This window comes from Rutidosis leptorrhynchoides, chromosome 3 (genome assembly GCF_046630445.1).
Source record: "Rutidosis leptorrhynchoides isolate AG116_Rl617_1_P2 chromosome 3, CSIRO_AGI_Rlap_v1, whole genome shotgun sequence".
NCBI lineage: Eukaryota > Viridiplantae > Streptophyta > Magnoliopsida > Asterales > Asteraceae > Rutidosis > Rutidosis leptorrhynchoides.
In genome coordinates this window covers 241,316,694-241,331,504 of record NC_092335.1, presented here as the reverse complement: position 1 = coordinate 241,331,504, position 14,811 = coordinate 241,316,694, and positions in this window count along the sequence as shown.

The window sequence follows — 14,811 nt, the reverse complement described above, 5'->3', positions numbered from 1 at the left end:
GTCTTTGTGATTTATCCACAGCCTCCTTCATACTTTGCTCAATCCGTTTTCTAGTTCCAAAACTTCTCTATTTCTGAGCTTTGTTAATACACTAATCTTTATCATCAAACTTTTTACTGCTAAGGTCATTTATAGTTTTTGTTGCTTCATCAGCATTTCGAGAACTAGTTCGCGGTTCAGAGTGTTTTTCAGAAACTTCACATTCGAAGTATGTAAGCCTTGGAAATAGACGTTATGTATAACTGTTGGCGTCAACATGCTGTGAGATTTCACAATACTGATTGCTAATTCCCAATGATTCGTATGGCAATTCTCTTTACAAGAGGCAGATGAGTAAATGATGAGGTTTCGATAAATATAAAGATTCTTCAAAATGCCCAAGATTAGTGAAGTTGTTGGTAAGTTTATTGCTAATGTGGTGGAATATGAAAGGTTCTCCGGTAACAAAAGGGTAATCACATATATCAAAATTATGATAAGGCTACTCCGAATGAAAAAATTGAAGTTGTCTTGTTGGAGCTGTGATATAATTTGCTACTTTGCAAAGGAATTGGAAGGTTATTTTGGCTAATAAATGCCAAGAGATCTGACACATATATGTGTTGAATTATGACTTTGGTTTCGAGAGCTTTTTAAGTACATAACTGTGGGTAATATGTGGTTGGATCATCATCTCGATTGCTCATTATTTGAAGTGTCTTCAGAGATTTTCGAAGGGTTTGAACACAGATTGTAATCGTTTGTATACATTTGATGTTCTAACACACTTTTGAAGTCAAAGTATAGCTTTGAAAGATGTAGGAATCTAAAAGTGATGGTACCGGTTATATCTCGAATTGAATTCTGAGATTTTAAAATCAGAATATGTAATTGGGTTTGAATGAGTATGGTTGTTTTGATTTCTATGAAAGAATGTATATTATTGTGAAAGTAGGAAGTATAATTGATAATTTGCTTAATCTGATCCGAAGAATGTAACATATTAATTGTGAATTTATATATATCTCTCGGGTATTACCTACCCGTTAAAAAATTTTCACAATTAATATTTTGTGCATAAGAATTTTATTACAGTCTTTATGAAAATATATATGTATATATTCTCCTCAGATGTAACATAGATTTTAATGAGTTAATACTAAATTAAACTCATTCGATTTACGGTTGGAACTAGAATTGAATAATTCCTTGAAGGCTTTAGAGGTTACATAAGTATTTCTTCAATAATATTGAAATTATGAATCAATACTTCGTTATTTGTTGAGATGTGATGTTGGTTTTCGTTAAATTCTTGTGAACTTCGCAAAGTACGAATGATGTTATCTGAAAAGTTTCGGTTACATCAATGATGAAGTGTAAAATCAAATATATACTTGATTTATTAGGAATTGGAACTTGTTGAATTGAGACAGAGATTGTAGTTAACGATGGTTAAGTTGCGAGCGAGGGACATACATTATTGCATATTTGTAATATGAATTAACCGAGTAGTTAAGATTCACACACAATAGCTTAGCACGGAAAGATTTATATTTTTTTTATTTCAAAATATATATATATAAAATATATATATAATTTCTTCAGAGGGAATGAGTTAATTCTTCATAACTTGTTGATACAATATACACGTTATTGATTCGTAATGATGTCCACAGTGATTCTTGAACTGACAGAGTTTGTGATGTTATAGGTGTTGTTGATTCTGATGTTGACGGTACTGACGATGCTGGTGACGTTGACGGTACTGTTGATGCTGTTGGTAAAACAAGTTTAACTTGTTAATCACACTCCATTTTTGTTAGGGTTTCTACTCTTCCTTCTATCATTTTGGTTCGCTTAACTGATTTATGGTTAGGGTTAGATTAGATAATCTCTAAGACTTTAGAGATTATATAATCGCCGCGGAATGTTTCTCCAATGAAGTTATGAATTAATACTTCGTCAGTTATTGTTGTTGGTGCTCCTTGGTATCTATGGTGCGTATGACGTTGATGCTCGTGGGACAGATTGTGAAGTTGAGGTTTACAATGCAGTTGTGGTTGGAGGTGGTAATGGTACTGTTGGCGTTGATGATGGTGGTACTGGTTATGCTGCTGGTGCTGCTGCTGGTGTTTGTAATCTCTGCACCATATTCTCCAAAGCCACTACCCGAGCGCGAAGTTCGTTGACTTCTTCTATTATTCCAGGATGATTGTCGGTTGGAACGAGCGGATAAATAAAATCTAGAATTTGATGTAGTATATAATCGTGACGAGATACCTTGGAAATGAGAGAGAAAATGGTGTCTCTAACAGGTTCGCCGGTAAGTGCTTCAGGTTCTTCGCCAAGAGGGCAATGTGGTAGATGGAAAGGATCGCCTTCTTCTTGTTTCCAATGATTGAGGAGGCTACGAATCCATCCCCAATTTATCCAGAATAGGTGATGACTGATTGGTTGATCCATTCCGGTCACACTGCTTTCGGAGCTTGAGTGAGATTCCATTTCGGAATCCGAGTGACTTGAACTGATGACAAATTCCATTTCGTACGATTGGATAAAGGATTTTCGATATAAAATGATTTTTCGGCTATCGGGTGGTATTCTATTTACATAGGATATCTATATATAGAGATCAAAAGATTTCATAGATTACGGAGGAATTTGTGGGATATGTCAGGCAAAGTTTAAAGTAACAGATACGATAAGATATGATTTAGCAGATACGCTAAGATATGAATTTTGTCTATACATTACTCATGCAATTAATGTAGCAAGATGTGTCTAGACTAATAATGATAAGTAGGTAATTTCCTATGGATGATAAGCAGATGATTTCCGACTAGAAATGATAAGCAAAACTTTTGACATGCAGACACGGTCGAAGTCCAGACTCACTAATGCATCCTAACGACTTATCAGTTAGACACACTAATGCAGACCTGGTTCGCTAAGACCACCGCTCTGATACCAACTGAAAGGACCCGTTCATATACATTATAAGCGATTCACAATAGTTGATTACATTGCGAGGTATCTGACCTCTATATGATACATTTTACAAACATTGCATTCATTTTTAAAAGACAATCTTTATTTACATCAAAAATTGACAGGCATGCATACCATTTCATAATATCCACTATCTAACTATAAATTGATTTAATAATAATCTTTGATGAACTCAATGACTCGAATGCAACGTTCTTCGAAATATGCTATGAAAGACTCCAAGTAATATCTTTAAAATGAGCAAATGCACAGCGGAAGATTTCTTTAAACCTGAGAATAAACATGCTTTAAAGTGTCAACCAAAAGGTTGGTGAGTTCATTAGTTTATCATAATCATTTATTTCCATCATTTTAATAGACCACAAGAATTTCATTTCCAGTTCTCATAAATATACGTCCCATGCATAGAGACAAAAAAATAATCATTCATATGGTGAACACCTGGTAACCGACATTAACTAGATACATATAAGAATATCCCCTATCATTCCGGGATCCTCCTTCGGACATGATATAATTTCGAAGTACTAAAGCATCCGGTACTTTGGATGGGGTTTGTTAGGCCCAATAGATCTATCTTTAGGATTCGCGTCAATTAGGGTGTCTGTTCCCTAATTCTTAGATTACCAGACTTTAATAAAAAGGGGCATATTCGATTTCGATAATTCAACCATAGAATGTAGTTTCAATTACTTGTGTCTATTTCGTCAAACATTTATAAAAGCGCATGTATTCTCAGTCCCAAAAATATAAAGGGTAAAAAGGCAAATGAAACTCACCATACTGTATTTCGTAGTAAAAATACATATAACGTCATTGAACAAGTGCAAGGTTGGCCTCGGATTCACGAACCTAAATTAATTATATATATTTATGTGTTGGTCAATATTTGTCTAACAAATTAGGTCAAGTCATAGTGTACCACAATCCTAATGCTCGAGACTAATATGCAAAAGTCAACAAAAGTAAATTTGACTCAAAATAATTTCCAAAAATTTATACATGATTAATATATAGTTTAAATATCGTCGTTTTATATTTTTAAATATTTTTAAAAGATTTATTAGAGTAAATAATATAATTTATTTATTAATAAATAAAATTTTATATTATATTTATATAATAAAATATACTTTTATATATATTAAGTAATAAAATTTATAGGGTTCATTTAATATTATAAAGATAATATGATAGATATTATTAAAGTAAGTTATTACACGTAGTAAAATATGTTTGTATCAAATATTTATTTGATAAAATAATATCTATAATGATAGTAAGTAAAAGTTGTATTATTTTGTAATAATAATTATTATTATAAAAATATCAATATTTATGATTACTAAGATGACATTATGATAAAACGATAATTCTAATTATGATAACTTTAATATTTACGATAATTTTTAATATTATCTTTAAAATAATAATTCTATTTAAAATAATAATAATAATAATAATGATATTTTATAGTAACAATGACATTTCTATTAAAATGATAATTTTTATTAAAATGATAAAAATAATAAGAACGATAATTTTATCTAAATCAATATCTTATAATATTTTAATTTCATCATGATACTCTTACCCATTATTTCCTAATCGTTTCGTTTAATAGCTTTTAATCGTCTTTTATATCGTGTTCGTAATAATGATAATAATAGTAATCAAAATAATTAGGTGTTACAAATATTTGTTTTAATTACACTAATATTAATAATGATAGTTACTATAACATTATTAACGATAATACTAATAATTATCTTAATGATAATATAGTAATAATAATAATAACAATAACAATAACCATTTTTAAATAATGATATATATATTAATAATGATAATAATAATAATAATACCAATAATAATAATAATAATAATAATAATAATAATAATAATAATAATAATAATAATAATAATAATAATAATAATAATAATAATAATAATAATAATAATAATAATAATAATAATAATAATAATTGGATAATAATAATAATACTAATTATAACTTTAACGATAATAACGATAGTAATAATAATAAAAAATAACAATTTTTAATGATAAATCCTTTTATTGATAAAGATAATAATAATAATAATAATAAGATAAAACTAGAACGACGATAATAACGACGATAATAACGACGATAATAATGATCATTTTTAATAATAATACAAAAATTCGATGGACTATAACTTCAAATCCGTTCATCGAAATCATTCGATATCTAAATGAAAAGTTCTTAATTTTTCGCTAGCTTTCCAACGACATGCATATCTTATACCTTATCTCAGTCGCATATATAACTAATTCAGGATTCAACATAACCTAACTAAAGGCAATATCAAAAGTACAAACATGCATAATCCTATATACTCGAGCACTAGTCAGGGATACACTATTAGTATGTAAAAGTTAAATTATGAGTACTCACGTATCAATATTGAGATTCAATATTGCAGGAAAGGTACGTAGACGCAACGGAGATGATAAACACTATATTGATCTCACGAGCATACCCATGAACCATACCCAATCACCTCCATAGCTATAACCCATAATTTCCTTAATCCAATCCCACTCGAAAAACAATTTCGAAATCACTCGGACAGCACTCTGACGTAATATTTTATGTATACTAATAATATCTTGAAATAATACGGAGTAAATATATATATGTAAATCGATTGAGAGAGTTTAGAAAAAAATATTTTCAAGTTTCTTATGAAATAATGAAACCTATTGAATTCTATTTATAATAGATTTTTGAATTATTAAAGTGAATTATTAAAGTATGAATTATTAAAGTGAATTATTAAAGTATGAATTATTAAAGTGAATTATTAAAGTATGAATTATTAAAGTGAATTATTAAAGTATGAATTATTAAAGTGAATTATTAAAGTTAAAGTAAAGTAAAAATAAAGTAAAGGTAAAGTTTAAGTATAGTAAAAGTATAAAACTATGTACGCATAATACGCGTATAAATGTATATAATATTAATTTAAATCGTTATATATATTTAATAAAATAAAATATAAATATCGTTATCTTTATCATACTGGTTAAGTAATGAGTTGTCAAAAGTGGTTCTAGATATTTATAAAAGTTATATACGTTTTAATAATAAAGTTCTTTTTAAACTGAAAACGGTTTTGTACGTTTGAAACTAAATCAAATAAATATAATAATTTTGTTTTCCAAAACCAAATATATTTTTAAGAATCATTTTGTTTAAAGGTTAAAATAATGGAAATCGTTATATCATAAAATGTTTTAGAAAAGTAGAATCATATATATTCATAATAGGTTTCAAGTTTTTAAATTACAGTTTGTTGGTGAAGCATGGGATAAAGTTCAAAGGTTAAATAAACGTATGAAATCATCTTAATGAAAAATGTCGAGTTACATAACTTGTCAATATCCAACATCTAAGTTATTTACACTTCACGTTCTTACTTATAAATCACTTTACCATTTTTCGAATGTTGTCAAAAAGAATATATTTCTTAAATCACAGTGAATCTCATAACATAGACCCGTAATCATATCATAATGTATCTGATAAATTAATCATTTGATATTATCTTCTAATTCCATCGATAAACATATTGAAACAAATACGTTCATGTAAAGTATTATATGTTTAATACTTTATTAATATTCTCAAGTTATAATATATATATACACATATATATACATATTTATTTATATATAACGGTTCGTGAATCGTCGGAATTTGGTCGAGGTTATAATGAATGTATGAACACAATTTAAAATTCTTGAGATTTAACTTAACAAACTTTGCTTATCGTGTCGGAATAATATAAAGATAAATTTTAAATTTGGTTGGAAATTTCCGGGTTGTCACACATCTTAACACCTCGATGCATCACATTATTTTACGGAGTGGTGTCTTAACACCTCGACACTACACTCCTAGGTGGCATCTTAACACCTCGATGCTACACCCGAGTGGCAACTTAACACCTCGATGCTACACTCTTCACGTGAAACGTGGTATCTTAACACCTCGACACTACACCTTTCACGCTACAACAAATAGATACATTATATACCTACACATATAATTATTCCACTCACCTCAAAGTCATGTGAAAAGATACCCGAGCTTGCAAGAGCTCAAAGTAACGTACCTATCATATTATACACATCATCAAACGCAAACTCAAGTCGGTCAACCAAACCCTTTCACCATCCTAAGCCATTTTGACCCAATGGTGCAATTTCAACCCATTTGCACCCTTAACCCTAAATTGGGTCAACACACACCAAAACCCTAATCATTCGTCAAGATGGGTTTAAAACACATTTAGGTCACAAGGCTAACTCGTTTTCATAATTGCTAGGCCACTTAGGTCATTAAAGACTCATTTGACCCATTTCAAGGTCAATACACCCATTTGGGTCATCCATACCCAATAACACCCATTTACATATTATTAAAGTGTTCTAGCACTAACTAACTAAATTTAAGACTCAAAAGTCCAATTAACACATTCAAATCCTAGGTTAGTCATCAATGAGCCTTCATAACCCATATTCACCCAAAATCCCCAAAATACTAACAAAATGGGTCTTTGGTTCATCACTAGCCCAAACCCTAACCCTTAAAGCAATTAAAGTAAGAAATTGGGTTTTATAACTTACCAACACAATCACCACATAGCTATCGACTAGATGCACGACTCTATAATTTGCACCGAGACCCGATTTAACCTCTTTTACCCTTTAATGGAGCTTTCTCTCTCAAGGATTGCATTCTCTCTCTAGAGTTTAATTGGAGAAGATGAGGTTGTTGTGGGAGTAGTAAATGAGCTCCCCAAAACTGATCTAGAGTATTAAATTCGGCCCCAAAGTGAAATTACACAATCGCCCTCAAAATATCTATTTTAAAAAGAAGAAAGGAATCTATCGCAGACAGATGGCGCGGCCCACCACCTAGCCGCGCGGCGCGCGACCTCCCAGTTCAGCATCTTTTGTCTTTTTAATTATGTGCAACAAAAACCCCAAACTTGAGTAACTCATATACACATATGTACACTACGAATATTCGGGTCTTACAACTCTCCCCCACTTATTCGGATTGCGTCCTCGCAATCCAAGCCGCATGACATGAGGGAAGATAAACTAACACGAACTCTTCGGGCTCCCAAGTGAACTCGGAACCTTTACTTCATCGCCATTGAACCTTAAAGGTCCTCACCTCTTTATTCCTCAACATTTTCACCTTCTCGTCAAGGATAGAAATCGGTTCTTCGACATATTCTAACTTGTTGTTTTGCTCGATCTCGTCTAAAGGCATCCATGAGGAATCATCCGCAAGACACTTACGGAGGTGGGAAACATGAAATGTATTATGGATCCCCGCAAGCTCTTCGGGTAATTCTAATCGATATGCAACTTCACCAACATGAGCTAAAACCTTGAACGGTCCAATAAACCGAGGAGCTAACTTTCCCCGTTTTCGAAATCGAATAATACCTTTCCATGGCGAAACCTTAAGCATCACCATATCACCTTCTTGGAACTCAATCAATCGCCTACGTCTATCGGCATACGACTTTTGCCTATCTTGAGCCTTCTTCAAATGTTCCCGAATCAAATCAATCTTGCTATTAGTCTCTAAAACCAAATCGGTACTCCAGATCTCTGTTTGACCCACTTCTCCCCAACAAACGGGAGTTCGACACCTACGCCCATAAAGCATTTCGTAAGGTGGCATCCCGATACTAGTATGATAACTATTATTGTACGAGAATTCCACCAAGGGCAAATGGTCATCCCAACTACCACCGAAGTCAATGATGCACGCTCGTAGCATATCTTCCAAAGTTTGATTCGTACGTTCGGTTTGACCGTCCGTTTGAGGATGATACGCCGTGCTCAACTTCAATTGCGTACCCATATCTTCATGAAACTTTTCCCAAAACCGAGATGTAAAACGGGTATCTCGATCCGAAATAATAGATATAGGAACCCCATGTCGCGAGACCACTTCCTTGATAAACAACTTAGACAAGGTCTCCGACGATATCGCTTCTTTAATGGGAAGAAACAAAGCGTTTTTTGTCAATCGGTCAACTATAACCCAAATCGAATCGAATTGGGTTCTCGCCGTTTTAGGTAACTTTGTAATGAAATCCATGGTAATGTGCTCCCATTTCCATTTCGGGATTTCTAACGGTTGCAACTTACCATACGGCTTTTGGTGTTCGGCTTTTACTTGTAAACACGTGACACATTGCTCAACATACTTCACAACATAACGTTTCATGCCCGGCCACCAATAATCTTTCTTCAAGTCATGATACATTTTTGTCGCGCCCGGATGAATGGAATATTTTGACTTATATGCTTCATCAAGTAGCACCCGTCGGTAATCACCCATCTTAGGCACCCACACCCTTCCTTGAAAGGACAACAAACCACGCGGGCCCATAGTAATGAACTCCGATTAGCCCAATATTCGTTCCACATGCTTATTGTGAACGTAAGCCTCTATTTGAATCTCGCCAAGCTTCTCAAGAAAATCGTTGGAAATAATCAAACGTAACGAACCCACTTTTATCACCGGATGTTGACTCTTTCGACTCAACGCATCCGCGACAACATTCGCCTTACTCGGATGATAAAGTATTTCACAATCGTAGTCTTTCACCACATCCATCCACCTACGTTGGCGATAATTCAAATCTCGTTGATTAAAGAGATGTTTCAAACTCTTATGATCCGAATAAATCGTACACTTGACACCATACAAGTAATGGCGCCAAATTTTCAACGCATGCACTACTGCCGCCAACTCAAGATCATGAGTCGGATATCTTGTTTCGTGTTCCTTTAATTGTCGAGAGGCATAAGCGATGACTTTACCTCTTTGCATTAGAACACACCCGAGCCCATTTAGCGAAGCATCACAATAAACCGTCATATCTTCCACACCTTCCGGTAATACTAACACCGGAGCTTGACACAACTTCACTTTTAACAATTGAAAAGCAATTTCTTGTTCGTTCTCCCAAATAAACTTAGCATTCTTCCTCGTCAACTTCGTTAATGGAGAATCAATCTTAGAAAAGTCTTGGATAAACCGACGATAATAACCGGCCAATCCGAGAAAACTTCGGATTTCCGTAGGTGTAGTCGGTCGTCCCCAACTCTTCACCGTCTCTATCTTCACCGGATCTACTTGAATACCGTCCTTGTTCACAATATGACCAAGGAATTGGACTTCCCTTAGCCAAAATTCACATTTGGAGAACTTAGCATACAACTTCTCCTTTCGTAGTGTCTTCAATACTTCACGCAAATGATGTTCATGCTCGTTCATACTTTTCGAGTAGACTAGTATGTCGTCAATGAACACTATTACCGACTTGTCCAACATAGGTTGGCACACTCTGTTCATAAGATCCATGAATGCCGCCGGTGCATTCGTAAGGCCAAAAGGCATCACCACAAACTCAAAATGCACATACCGCGTTCTAAAAGCCGTTTTCTCAATATCTTCCTCACGGACCCGCATTTGGTGATAGCCAGACCGTAGGTCGATCTTAGAGAAATACGTTGCACCTTGAAGTTGATCAAATAAATCGTCAATCCTAGGTAATGGATAACGATTCTTGATCGTCACTTTATTCAACTCATGGTAATCAATGCACATACGCATACTACCATCTTTCTTCTTCACAAATAACACCGGAGCGCCCCACGGTGAAGCACTCGGTCGAATAAAACCCTTCTCGAGCAATTCTTGAATTTGATTTAACAACTCTTGCATCTCCGTTGGCGCTAAATGATAAGGAGTTTTAGCAATGGGGGTAGCCCCCGGAACCAACTCGATGCGAAATTCAACTTGTCTTTCCGCCGGAACACCCGGTAATTCGTCCGGAAAAACGTCTTCGAAATCACTAACAACCAGAATTCCACGAATGAGTGGCGGCTCATCACGAGTATCAACAACATGAGCAAGAAAAGCCATGCCGCCGGTAACAACATGACGACGTGCTCGTGCAAAAGTGCATATCGGCACCGGTCTCCTCCGCCTATCACCATGAATAATCAACTCTCCCCCACTTGGGGTCTTCACACGAATAAACTTATCATGGCATGCAATATCGGCTCTATAACGATCAAGCCAATCCATACCAACGACAATATCAAAGTCGCCCAAGGTCATTGGAATAAGATTAATTTTAAAGGTTTCGGCACCAAAAACAACATCACAATTTTCACACACATCAACCACTAGCACCGTCTTGCCGTTCGCTATTTCGACTTCTACCGGACGACTCGACTTAGCTAATGGTCTATCAAGTTTAGGCACAAATTTAGGAGACACAAACGACAAATTTGCACCGCTATCAAAAAGAATCCTCGCCGGATTAGAATTAACCATGAAAGTACCTGAGACAACTTCGTTCGATTGTTTGGCTTCATCATTAGTCATCAAGTAGTTGCGACCCCTAGCCGTACCCGCCGCCTTCTCTAACTGCTTCACATTATCATTTCGAAATTCGGGACACTCCGGCTTCTTATGCCCCTCTTTGCCGCAATTAAAACAAGTGATTTTGTTTCCGGAATGTGGTTTCGGACACTCACGAGCCATATGACCAAGTTGCCCACAGTTGTAGCACGTATAAGAAAACCCGCCGGTAGTGCCCTTCTTCGCACTATTGACACTTTCGGCTCCCCTCTTGCTGTTGCTCTTCTTGCTTGAGGCGTTAGAGTAACTAGAACCTTCAAACTTTCTTTTGGAAAACATGAAATCACTCTTTCTTGGAACCTCCGGCTCAAAACCCCGAGCCAACTCGAACAATTCATCAAAAGACTTAGCCATACCCCGACTAATCTTCCCCTTGTACACATCATTCAAAGTACGGTAGAAATCCTTCATGAGCTTATGATCATCACCCACATATTCTGGGCAAAAACGAGTCTTTGCCAAGAATGTAGACTTGAGGGTAACCAAATCCATGGAACCTTGTTGCAAATGGTGCAACTCGTCCCGGATTCTATCGAGATCGGATGAAGTTCGGTATTCTCTGAAAAATTCTTTCTTGAACTCCTCCCATGTCAAGCCCATACATTGTTCTTCACCATACATGTTGATTTTATCGTCCCACCACAACTTAGCTTCTTCGCATAACATGCTAGAACCATACCTCGTCTTCCTTTCGGGAGGACATTCCGCGGTACGGAAAGCTCCCTCAATATCGGAGATCCAACATGTACTTTTTAAAGGATCCCGCACCCCATTAAACATCGGGGGTTGAGCATCCTTGAAGTTCTTGTAGTGGAAGTCCCGCCTTCCTTCACCTCCTTCACCGCGAGGGTAGATATTCCTAGAGTCAAGGGCCTCTTCGATAGTGGCCTTCATTCGTTCATTAATTAGATCGGTTATTTGCTCATCAACCGAATCTTGGAAGACCTTTCGAACGTCCGCAAGAAAATCCGATTTTCACTTCTTAAAGATGGCCTCAACCTTGGTTGAGAACTCGGCGTCCCCGCTTGTACTTCCATTATCATGTTCGGGACCGTTTCTCGTCTTCATTCTATAAAACGAATTAGGTTAAACCACAAAACGGAAGGACATATTACATATATACATACATATACGCCACACTACTCCATATCGCTCAACAATCATCGTACATTACTTGTTTGACACGATTTGCACTCGTAGTGATGGTAGCTAGTCATTACTACGCGAGCACGTCGCGTTAACTCGCTAGTACAACGTCCATCTCGCTTGATGATTGCTAAACACAACACAACAAATAGTGCATGATTAGTTCACATAAACCTATGCACTAACCATCCCGATCCGACCCAAAGTCCTACAAGTCCCGCATAAATGCGCACACAAAAAGTCTAAGTCTAGGCGCCTATCTCAAGTCACCTAAATCCCTTAGACCATGCTCTGATACCACTTGTAACAACCCAAACCAACCCTCTACCAATCCACGCGAAAATACAAAAATTTTTTTTTTCCCGTGCAGCATACCCACGCGGCGCCCCAGGTAGGGGCGCAGCGCGCCAAAGTGGTCTGTCCGGAAAGTTTTAAAATGCGAAAAAGATCGGCTAGTTCCCGACATTTTTAGACGACACGCTTTTAACCACACATTCAAATATGTAAAACTATCACGATTCAAACATAAAAATGATGTTTTACAAGTGGGGCCGACATCGGCCGTTTTACGAGTTTAATACAATTTACGAGTTTCGACCACCAAAAAGTTTAAGTTCCAAACTACACAATGAGCATGGCGTTTGGGATTAAGCTACCCAACTATCGGTCAAACTCCAAGAGCTACTAAAGCCAAAAGCGTCCCCTAGCATCAAGCGGGATCTCTAGTCCAAAACTATGCCCTTTCCCTTGTCCAAAACAGAACCTATAAAAATAGTAAACAACGAGAGGGTAAGCAAAGCTTAGTGAATGCAATAATTATACGAATACATATATAATTATACCTACTTGCATACACTTACACACCAAACCGCAAACACGCTAGCATACACACTTAGCTTACCGTCACAATAACGAGCTATAAATCACCAATACTACAAGCTAGCATAACAACCGCATATGAATATAACTCGAATAATATAATATGCTTACAACACAAATAACCATGGTTAACCAATAGTACAAGGGAACGGCGCTCGCGAAAACGCCATCGGTGTTCGTAACATCCGTTAGGGCACTTAACACCTCGCACCACTAACCCCTAGGGTGGCACCTTAACACCTCGGCACATCACCCCGAGTGGCATCTTAACACCTCGATGCATCACTCATTATTTTACGGAGTGGTGTCTTAACACCTCGACACTACACTCCTAGGTGGCATCTTAACACCTCGATGCTACACCCGAGTGGCATCTTAACACCTCGATGCTACACTCTTCACGTGAAACGTGGTGTCTTAACACCTCGACACTACACCTTTCACACTACAACAAATAGATACATTATATACCTACACATATAATTATTCCACTCACCTCAAAGTCTTGTGAAAAGATACCCGAGCTTGCAAGACCTTAAAGTAACGTACCTATCATATTATACACATCATCAAACGCAAACTCAAGTCGGTCAACCAAACCCTTTCACCATCCTAAGCCATTTTGACCCAATGGTGCAATTTCAACCCATTTGCACCCTTAACCCTAAATTGGGTCAACACACACCAAAACCCTAATCATTCGTCAAGATGGGTTTAAAACACATTTATGTCACAAGGCTAACTCGTTTTCATAATTGCTAGGCCACTTAGGTCATTAAAGACTCATTTGACCCATTTTAAGGTCAACACACCCATTTGGGTCATCCATACCCAATAACACCCATTTACATATTATTAAAGTGTTCTAGCACTAACTAACTAAATTTAAGACTCAAAAGTCCAATTAACACATTCAAACCCTAGGTTAGTCATCAATGAGCCTTCATAACCCATATTCACCCAAAATCCCCAAAATACTAACAAAATGGGTCTTTGGTTCATCACTAGCCCAAACCCTAACCCTTAAAGCAATTAAAGTAAGAAATTGGGTTTTATAACTTAACAACACAATCACCATGTAGCTATCGACTAGATGAACGACTTTATAACTTGCACCGAGACCCGATTCAACCTCTTTTACCCTTTAATGGAGCTTTCTCTCTCAAGGATTGCACTCTCTCTCTAGAGTTTAATTGGAGAAGATGAGGTTGTTGTGGGAGTAGTAAATGAGCTCCCCAAAACTGATCTAGAGTATTAAATTCGGCCCCAAAGTGAAATTACAC